Here is an 11,894-nt window from a genome sequence, read left to right on the forward strand (position 1 = left end):
CCACACCCACCTCCCCACCAATTTGGATCGCTTGTTGTTCCCTTGTCCCTGGGTTTGTTAACACCTCTTCCCTTCCCCCCACATCCCCCTCTCCCATGTTCCCCCCGGAACTGTCAGTCCCGTTGTTTTCTCCTCCAGATTGTTCATTTCAAGTTTCTTTCAAATGATGGAACCTGACAGATTTCACAGACGCTCTTTGCTATGAATTGGCTTTTTAAGAGTTATTCAGGCAAACATAAGTGTATCATTTGTTCATTCTAGTTGGAAAAGTTGGGGGGGGGGGATCTGACTTTATTATCTTGAGTCAAACCCCTTCAAATGTACATGTAAGTTAGAAACTGTATCAAAGGGGGAAAAAGTGTTCTTGTGACTCATGAATTTCTCCACCAATTTAAAAACCAAATAAACAGGAAGCTGTAGCAAGCTTTAGAGAAAAGACTGCTGTCTTAGTATAATGAAAAGGATTTGACTAGGCTTGTGAAAATGGCATAATCACCATTTGTCTAAGTCATCATTAATCTACTAGGTAGGAAGAGGGAAGTTGAGTCTAGATTATAGCTATTGTCAAGTAGCTCAATATTTCCAACTAGCAAATAATGATTGTGTTTTTCTAGTTGCAAGCATTGGGCAAATGATGAGAAGGCTCTGATGTATATAATCTTGAAAGGTACTGAGGAATGGGAGAGTCTTGGAGAGTAGGAAGTCCCATAACTGACTAGCTGATGGCTGCTCTTTAAGCTCATTATGAACTGACTTCTGTACTTGATCCTGTTTTCCTTTTTCAATTGTTAACTGTCAGAAGGAGGTGAAATTGTACCTAAATGCATTGACATATAGTATTTGTTTATTGATCCTGTTAGTACATAAAATTTGTAATCAATGAAGGCTTCTAGTCAAATAAACTAGCAACGCAACTTTAATTGCTTCTAAAATTGGAAATTATTATCTTCATAATATGCTAATTACTTTAAACCAGTTCATACTATAAGCCAATTCAACGTTTTTAAGCCAAAACAAAATGGGATATATCTGGAAAAGTTGCAACTAGCTTTGAATATAAATTTGATTTTAAGAAATAAAATATTGTTACATTCTGTAAAATCACCAATAAATAACTATTCACATAAAGTTATTTTTATTTTACCTATTCACTTATATAATTAACATTTTATTTTTATTTTCTTCTTTAGTACCACAATATGACGACTATTTGATTTTGTTACCAAAAAGAGATTAAATTTTAAAAAAAATAAGTGAAACAAATTCTTTATATATCAAAAATAGCCTGTACAATGCACTGGAATTTTTACAAACATGCCTTTTTCACTTTAATAGAGCCCAAGATGTAAGGACTAACAGTTTCTAAAAAATTGTACTTATGTCTCACATATCCAGAAACATGACCCATTATTATCTCATAAGAGATTTGTAGAAGACTTTCAGCAAAAAACAACCAACAAGTAGCCAAGCAATAAAAAAGATAAGTAACTTGTAAAAATTTCAATATGGAAAAAATATCGTTATTTACTTAACAGTATCATAGGAGTAGTTAACAGTACACGTATCTGCCTGCACTGTGTGTCGTAGTCTTAAAAAAACTGTATTGGCTCATGAGTTTCTGCCATTATTAAAATTTTCCCTCTCGATAATGCATGTTACTTTAAGGCTTATCAGATTTGTTACATGACCCCTTGACATGCTATCGCTTTCTGTTGTATTTAGCTGGTATTACATTATTTAGAACTAGAAGCTAATTCTGTTGTAATTGCTCGCAATTGCTTTGCTGTAAATATTTGGCCTCCTAGAAAAACTGCTCCGTAGAAGCAAGGATGGCAAACTTAATTTTGCATACTTTGTATGTGGGCCGGGAAGGACTAGACCCTGAAGAACATCGTGCCTGATAAAGTAAAGGGTCAGCAAAAGAGGGGAAGACCTACAACAAGATGAACTGGCATAACAGCTGGACCATGGGTTCACACATAACCATTATAAGGATGGCACCAAACCTTGAAGTGCTTTGTTCCATCGTTCTTAGGATCGCTGTGGGTCAGAGCCAACTCAACAAGAGTCATCTGACAACACAAAATAGAGATGTGAGTTGAGGAGTAGGATAATGCCTTTGATTTTTTTGAAATGATTCAGCTACCCTAGAACTATACAGTGTTTCTGGGTCACTCATCTGAGCAGCTCTTCGGGTTCACCTCGGGACATGATGATGTGAACTGATTTGGGGACTCATTTCACCTTTTAAGCTTGCTGATATGTCCAGTATAAAATGTGGTTTTTATTATTCTTTCTGAGATACTTTCCAGATATAAGAGTCCATGATGCTTAATTAAAGATGTGAATAGAGCAAAGGAATAAATATAAATATGTGGGAAGGAGTGATGCTCTATTTCAGAGCATCAAATAACAAAATCTTTACCAAACTATTTGTGTGCTAGGAGGCTTTAGGAGGCATTGTAAAAAATTTTTTTTAAATAAAGCAGGCATATTTCAGAGAAAAATATAGCTTTTGAAGACATATGAGCTTAATGTTCTTCTTAACTGAATGCACTTTCCAACCACCTGTAGGTTATGTGGCAACACACATGAAGTTCCAAAGTTCAGAGCCAAACCTGGTAAGACAGCTGGAAAATAAAGAAATCTCTACAATTGAGAGTGCAACAAAGGGGGTGATCCCTATCTCGGTTGAAAACATTGACAGATTGCCAAATTTGCAGGCAGCATGGACATTAACAAGGGAACAGGTTGAGAAAGCAGCAGTGGGCAGACGTAAGAACAGAGAGAATTATGAGTAGCTGCAAAGCTTGGAGATTGGGGGTGGACAAGGTTTACAGATTGGTTCCAGAAAACATGAAATCCTAGTAGAGCAAAAGCCTATCTTCATATTAATAGGATGAATCAGAAGTTGCTACAATATATTATCTATACTACACAGATTTTTAACCCCAAGTAGGATGCCTTTTTGGCAAAGATTGTGCCTCATGATAACCTGTCCAAGGTACTTAAAGACAAATTCTTGCCATCCTCACTTGTAAGGAACATTCTGCCCTTCTTCCAAGACAGGTAAGTGCACTCTTGTGGTGTTCATGGTATAGTCAATATTCGTTACCAACACTATAAATCAAAAGCAACAGGTTATCTTCAATATTCCTTAATTATTGTCCACTTTTCCTGTGTATGTGGCCACTGAAAAGACCATGGATTGGGTCAGACACACCCTAATTCTCAAAGTGACACCTTTGTTTTTACCATTTAGAAGAGGGCGTCTGCAGCAGATTGATCCAAAGGAATGCGCCCTTTGATTTCTTGACTGCCGCTTTGATTGGCATTGATTTTAAATCCAATAAAATGATACCTTTAGCAACTTCAGTGTTTTCATTGTCCACCGTGAAGTTGTATGTTTGGTCCCACTGTAAGGTTGAGGAGTATTCCAGAATACTGGCTCTTCAAAAGCATGTGCTTCAAGAACCGGGTTCAGTTTCAACAAAGAGATTTTATCATTTGTAAATCATAAGTTGTTAATGAGTCTTCCCCCAGTGTTGATGTGACAATATTCTTCATCCAGTCTAGTTTCTTTGAGTATTTACTCTGCATACAGATTCAAGAAGTATGATCAAAAGATATAGCCCCGGCATGCATGTTTGCTGGTTTTAAAGTGTTCACTATCCTCTGATTATGTTCTAATGACTGCCTCTGACTCTCAGTACACTTCACTTTGTACTATAAGATCTGAGGCTCTGGTTTTTTGGGTACGTTTTAAAATTTTATTTCTGTTCTTCAAAATTGGAGGTTGATATTGATTGACCTGAAAATAAAACAATATGAATTATCAATATTAAAGAACCAAAATTTAAAAAGCATTTTAGAAAAAAAATGAGCAGAGTCCCAGAATTTATGATACAATATAAAATGTAATTGAAATGCCTAAGGAGAAAAAAGAGAAGCAATGTAAAAATTAAGAAATAAAAAAGCATTACTGTATTGATATCTATAACTACAAAAGTCTACCCTCTCTCTTGGCTTATCTATCAACATTGTGCAGGAAGCTATAATCAGACTATTAGACAACGACAAAAATTAAAAATCAAAGGAATCCAAAGAAGTTAAAGTATCATTATTTTCAGATAATATGATTTTTTGGGGGGGAAAAAAATGTTTACTTCTTCATTCCAAAGAAATCTTGTATTATAATCATTTATAATTAATTAGAACATAACAATTAAAGTTATACTGTGGTAAACATTTTTATAAAGTGCATATTGGTACCAATGCATCAAGTTGAAATTCTACATATTTGGGTTTCATGTGGGTAGATAATATGATTTTCTATGTATGCGGTAGTTGCATAAGCTGTTGTCAATTTGAGACTTAAGAGTGAAGGGGTGGAGTTTAGCCAGTCAATTTGGTCACCTCTTGATGACCTCATTTGGAGGCACTAGGGAGATAAATAGCTCGCTGGTGGTGGGAGATACACTCACCCCCTATGAGACATGCTTGTTGACAAAGTACGTGGAGCTACTCTAGAGCCGTGGCTTGCATCAGGCACACCCTTGCTTTCCAACACTTTAAAAAGGTATTGTGCATCACATTTATCTAAGGAAATGCATCATTTAATCATGTGACTGCTGCTTTCATGAGTATTGATTGTGGAGCCAAGCAAAGCAAAATCCTTGACAACTTCAACCTTTTCTCCATTTATGGTGATGTTATCTATTGGTCCAAATGTGAGGTTTTCTTTACACTGAGTTTTAGTCCATCCTGTAGACTGCAATTCTTGATCTTAATCAGCAAATACTTCCAGTCCTCCTCACTTTCAGTAAGTAAGGTTGTGTCATCTGCATACTGCAGGTTGTGAATAAGCCTTCCTCCAATTCTGATGCCATTAGTGTTCAATGCATCAAATCTGTTCTTGGGTATTCTGGATATTCAGATGGGATATACTCAAGGTCATACTTTGGCTCTCATGGACTTGTTTCCATTTTATTCAACTGCAACCAGAATTAACTTATGGGCAATTGATGGTTTGTTCCACTGTTAGGCCCTACCTGCCTTTAGCTGTTGTTACTGAGCTTCACTAACATCTCGTCGAACAGCTGTAGTTAATCTGATTGATGTGTATTCCACCTGGAGAAATTCTCACAGATATATATAGTAGCCATTTGCATTGTTGAGAAATAGTATTTGCAATGAACAAGTCATTGGTCTTGCGCAATTTTGTCATGCAATCTCCACCTTCTCTTTTATGAACAAAACCATATTTTTCCAACTACAGTTTCTTCCTCTTTCTTTCCAACTTTTGAATTCCAGTAGTTAATAATTATCAGTACAACCTAATTACATGTTTTATCAATTTCAGACTGAAGACTGGTAGAATATTTCAATTTCTTCATCACTAACTGTAATGGTTGGTGCATATATTTGAATGATAGTTGTATTGATTGAGTTTTCTTGTATGAAGATAGACATTATACCATTACAGACAGTGTTGCACTTCAGGATCCTGAAGTGCCCTTTTTGACCATGAATGCAACATCATTCCTCTTGATTGTGAATTCCATTTAATGTTGATGATTTCTAATTGTCCTAGATTCATCTTTTGTACATTCTAAGTTCCAATTCTTAATTATTGCTTGTAGCTGTTTCTTCTTATTTTAAGTCATGCTCCCTCAGCAAATGAAGGTCCCAAAGGTTTGACAACCACAGGCTTGATTCCATCCGTCATTATGGTCATTTCACCTTTGTGCAGGCAGCTTTTCCTCGGCAATATTTTGAGTGCCTTCTAGCATTACCTCTAGTGATGTTCTGCTCTGCTCATTAGGTTTTCAGTATCTAACAATGTCTTGATGCCATCTAGGGTCGTCAGTGGCTGATACCTCTGCAGCGGACAACCTATTCCTTCTTTGTGGTCTGTTCTTCATCTGAAAGTTCTGCTGAAACCTGCTCACTTTAGGTGGTCCTGCTGGTATTTAGAATCCAAGTGACATGGCCTTCAGCATCCCAGCAACACGCAAACCACCATAGTACCAAAAACAGACAGATAAGTGGTGGTGCAGAAGATTAAAGAAACTGAAATACTCCCTTGGACTTAAAGCTGAAACACTCTGATGTTAGAAGAAGCAAATAAATATTACCCAAAGTTACAGATATGGAAGTCATTGTACTTTGGTTCAAATTTCTGGCTTTGAAGATGCACAATAAATGGCAAATTAAGACTATAAGATTATATGTAATTGTTATTTCCAGTATCTCTTCACTTTTTGATGACTTGTCTTAGTCCAGTGGCATAGGTTCACCTTTGTGAATGAGTAGTATTGAAAGTTTTTCCACATTGAAAAAAGGCCGTGACGAAACGACAAGCCCTCTATAGGAATGAGAGGAGAACTGAGATAATTAAGTGTGCCAGCCTGGCCAATAATCACATGTGGGGCTAATTGAAAGGCAGAGGGATAAATGGGTGGTGAGCCTCGCATTTCTAGTTCTCGGGTCTTTTGCTTTGTGATGGTCACACCAGGGTGAAGCTGCCTCAGCAATTCCCTGCTTCAGCTTGCAAGATTGACTTCATAAAAGACCTCCCCAAGGAGAAGCTACATGGACATATCCCGATGCAGCCCTGGGTGCTGGAGCAGCCATGTGGAGATCCCTGCTAGTGCTGAGATGCTTATTCGTTCACTGACTCAGCTTTCCTCCTGCAGTCAGCATCATTGCCTCTGTTTTTTGAGGCGGGGGACTTTTTGGACTGGTGTTGGGTAAATGGGTTAATGTTGGACTTGTGGGCTTGGGCAGCATTGGGTTGGGATGTTTTCATGATGCACATTTTCTTTACATAAAACTCTCTTATACATGAGTTTCTGTGGATTTGTTTCTCCAAAGTACCCAGACTAATACAAGAATCTTACTGGAGAATCAAGTTAACGCCAAGGGAAGGGAGAATCTACATTTCAGAGGTGGTACAGATATTGCTATCGGTGGGTATGGTGGGTAAATGGGGAGGATCAACCACACATCAGGAAGGGAAGCTACACAATAATTGTAGGGAACCTAAAGGGAGAATAAAACCGGCTCTGTAGTCCTGAGTAGATACTTTGAATATGTTTCTACCCAACCTGTAACCCTTGGTGAATCACACAATGGACTAAGCACTGTGATGACCCAGATGCTAACCTTATAGGGAATAGAGCATCCCCCAAGGGACACACCTGAAAGACTCAGTGAGGAAGCCTGAATTACCTAGCTGGGCCCTATTCAAAACTGCCTATACCCTTGGATTTAGGATTGAAATACACTGATGGCAGGGGAAGCAAAAGATGGTCACCCCAAAACTGTGGAAATGGCAGTTGTTGGACTTCAAGTGGGACCTCTGGCTGAGTGAGCATCCAGTGAAAGGAGACCCAGAACCACCATATATTCTGGACCTCAATCCTGCCCATGCATTAATATGACAGGCTTTAGTCTGAGAGGCAAGTGTCTGCTCTTGTAAGAAATGGCACGTGAAATTTCCCCATAACTCAACACCCATGCTCAATGTACACAGAACTTAATCAATCCATACAATGCAACAGCTTATGGATTTCAGCTTACAGTTGGACTAGATGTTCATAAACTCCTCATATCAACATACCCTAAATTCTATGCCATTTGATAGATTATTGAAGTCATCAAAGCAATCACCGTATACCCTAAGGAGATGATAGACAATGTTTTTCTTTTGTTTGTTTTGTTTGGGGGAGGATTTTTGTTTGTTTGCTTATTTGTTGTTGTTCTTGTTGATTCTGGTTTTGCTTTTGTTTTACATGACCACCAAAGAAAACCTAAGTCCTTCATAACCCAGGGACCAGCAGATGATTCTGGGCTCCCACATAATACTATCCCCAATCCAAACACAGTTCATTCGTATCACAGGGCACTGTTTGGTACTTGCCTTCATGAAGAGATCACTGAAGATAAGGGTGCTACAGCAAAGTGTGGTGAAGAAAGCAGATGGTACCCTGCTATCAATTGGAATAGTGCCTGGAAACATAGGATTTTATTCAAACAAGAAGCCATCTAAGTGAGGCCTCAACTAAGTCCACACATAGAAGCACACCACCCTGTTTGATCCACAGATGACATAAGAAAATCCAAATATGATGAAGGGAAAAGTATCAGAGGTTTAATAGTGAACACCCAATTTGTAGAAAGCTGTGGAGGACAGTGGGAACTCAAACTCCATTCAGACTATCCAGTCAGATGATACCTCTGGCAGATGCCCTCTGGCCACAGCCAAGAGACTGGAACAGTTTTCCTGTCAGACAGAGATGATTGTAAACTTGATCATGGTGGATAGAACCACAACATAATATGCTACTTGGTCAGTTGATTTCTCTATTGACCCAACGTAAATTTTCTCCAAGCACCAATATTCCAAATATTTCTCAACTGTTCCATTAAAATTTCATCTCTGACTTTAAAAATATTGTTGGTGGTCTTTTCTTTTATACCCTTTATTTTTATCTCAATAATATTATTGTTGTTTTCTTCTTTCTATAGTTTTTTTAATTCTTTCTGTTAGGTTCCTGAGTTTATGAAACACAAAAGGATGCATAGTGACAATAACTGATGCACTGGTTTATTTGGAAGGGTGCAGTGAGGGGATTTGGGAAGACGCAATCACTGAATGCAGGAGGAAGCATTAGACTTGACTGCAATAATGTATATACAACTCTCTGAAAAATGTAACTATGGAAGTGTATGATATGCAAATATTTTATCAAGAAAACTATTTAAACAAAAGAGGCCAGACTGCACACCAGGTGGAGTCTCTGATTGGTCCCTGCCCTCATGGACCACTGGGGGCCATGGAGGCTAGAGCCCAGGGCTACCTGGTGGCCAGCGGAACAGAAACTTCAGACTTTCACTCCCTTACCTGATCCCCTCTCCCCGCCTCCTTGTAAGTGCTCAGTTCTAATGGCCACCAGATACAAACTCCCAGCTAACTCAGTCATTAAGCCTGCCTCTGGTAAGAACAGGAACACAACTTGGCCTTTCTGAGGACTTCAAGATAATTCCAGATATTTTCCTATTTCCTATTGAGGAAGAAAACCACAAAACTCTTATCCTGCCAGGTGAATTTTAATTCAGTATCCACATGTTTCTCAGCAGCTACTCCTCGCCTACCTAGGCATCTGGCTGACACTGGGACTTACTGTCCTTAGTAGGATCTCCTCCTGATTGGAAAACACACCACCCCCATTACCCCCCATGCCCACCACAACCTTGGTCCTCCACTCCAATAGCCCATTTCCACCCTATGACCCTGGTGTGAAGGGTGGACACTACTAAGTGTACAGAAACCCAGTACTGCTCTGCAATATAACGCAGGATTTTTCCTCCTTGAAAAAAGGTTAAGTGAGTGCTACCAAGGGGCTTCACTCTCCTTATATAATATACACTATTAATTACTGACTCTGGTCGATTTTGTAATATACCCCTCACCTACCCCACCCAACAGTACCTCAAGACCCCACTGCCCCCACCTCAGTAACCCACACTGTCTCATAGCCTACCAAGTTATATTTAACAGGAAGACCATATTTAAAAGGAAGACTATATTTAACAGGAAGGCTACCTATGATTTATTTATACACCATTTAAAACCTAGTCTTGAGCACCTATCTCCTGTTCCTTCTACCCACCGAACTATCGCTTCCTCCTCATTTCCACACAATAGGATTTCCAGTTCCTATCTGGTCCTTCTCTAACCTACACAGCCAACCTCTCCCCCTACACACAACCCAGCAAATGAGAGAAACAGTCAAACAAGAAAGCAAAGGAATCTGTGGACAGTCTGAGGATGATGTGGGAGGCCATGAAGCCAAATAACATTAGAATTATTAGGGTGCCAAGCAGGAAGAAACAAATAAATCTACAGTTAAAATAGGAAGGGAATTCTTTGAAGAAAATTTTCCCATCACAAAGGAGGAGACAATAAACATCCAAGAAGCAGAGAGAACACCCAATAGACTAAACCTCCCTATAAAAACCACATCGAGGCACAGAGTACTCAAATTATCCAATTTCCAAGAAGAGAGTATTCTGAGAGCAGTTAGAAAGAAAGAAGCAGTCATAAACAAAGGTAAACAGATAAGAATAAGCTGAGACCTGCCCCGAAAGATCACACAGGAAATAAGAAATTGGAGCAACATATTCAGAAATTTGAAAGGCAACATTTGCCATCTGCAAATCCTTTATTGAGCAAAGCTATCCAAATCTAAAGGAGAAATAAAAGTATTCTCAAACAAGGAAATATTTAGAGAATTTGTAAAAGCAAAATCATCATTTCAAAAAATGCTTTCCAAGTCTTTATGGGCAGAAAACCAACAATTGCAGCACTCAAGCATGAGACCATCACAGGGCGTAACACCACCCAGAAACCAGCACACTGAAAACAGTACCCAAAAAATACAAATCTAGGAGGGAAATAAAGACATGAATAAACTCCTCACACACACACTAACCTAAAAAAGGTGGAGGAAAAAAATATCAAGCATAAATAATACAAGATGACACCAACTAATCTTCATTATATCTAATTATACTGAATGTCAATAGACTAAACGTACCAATCAAAAGAAGAGTAACAAGATCTTTAAATCTACTACCTTCAAGAGACACACTTTAGTCACAGACAAAAATGGAATGAGAGTCAAAGGATGGAAAAAATTTCACAAGATAATGGCAATAAAAAAACAGTGGTGGCAGTATTAATATCTGACAAAATAGACTTCAAGGTACACTACATAATAAGAGACAACAGTGGGTATGACATAATGCTCAAGGGGTAAATAAACCAAGAGCACATAACCATAATAAACATATGCATCCAACGAAAGACCCTCAAAATCCATCAACCAAATCACCAGAGATCAAACGAGAAATCAGCAGATCAACAATAATAGTGGGAGATTTCAATACACCACTCTCAAAGAGTGATAGATCAACACATAAGAAAACTCAATTAAAAAAAAATGGAAGAGCTGAACAACACAATCAAACAACTCAACCTCTGTAGTATGAGGTGGGGGGGGCCAGCCACGCACCATTAGCCACAGGTTCAGTAAGCACAATTGTACGTTTGAGATATATAAATATTATATTAAAGTCATCGAGAGCATGAGCAATAAAAGAGATAGTGCAATAAATGGAGTCAGACACATTTCATGGTAGCATGCTCACCTCAGCCCCGCTTGGTGGTCCCCGTAGAGAGAGAGTGGGGCAGGGGGGGCGGAGGGGGGGGAGGACAAGGGGAAAGGGAAACAGGGGAGGAGAGGGAGGTGAGGAGAGGTCAAGGGAGGAAGAGAGGGGGCGAGAGAGATCTCTATTGCTAACCCAGGCCTATATACCTTTTGGGGCATGCAAGCCCACTAATTACAGGTAGACATGCGTCACAGGAAAGGGTTGCACTATAGGTTATACAGCAATGAGAGGGGGTGGTCTAGGGACATACACGCAATAGGAAGAGGAGGGATTGGGGGTAAACGTGTGATAAAATGGGCAGACCCTAGATTTAGGATTAACTTTGACCTCTTTTCTGGATCTCCATAGAAACCATTATCAGTAGGGTGTAGGAATCAAGCTAATGGTCGCAAGCCTTAAGGAGAAGTAATCCATTGTCCCAAGCAGCAGGGAGTGGGAGTCCACTGCAGTCTGGCAAGGGATCACCCTCAGGGAGGATGCCTGTGAGCATCTGACCCCTCCTACAAACCTCCTAGATATTTACAGAGTTCTCCAAGCAACAACAAATAATACATGTTATTCTCCAACGCACATGACTCAGGTTTTCTGGGGGATGCATTCAGGGACATTAAAAGGGAGCTGGTGCCAAGGAGTTCAAGAAGGAAAAGAATGTTTTG

This window comes from Echinops telfairi, unplaced genomic scaffold (assembly GCF_000313985.2).
Source record: "Echinops telfairi isolate 266 unplaced genomic scaffold, ASM31398v2 ScPeMD7_7469;HRSCAF=8507_0, whole genome shotgun sequence".
Classification (NCBI taxonomy): Eukaryota; Metazoa; Chordata; class Mammalia; order Afrosoricida; family Tenrecidae; genus Echinops; species Echinops telfairi.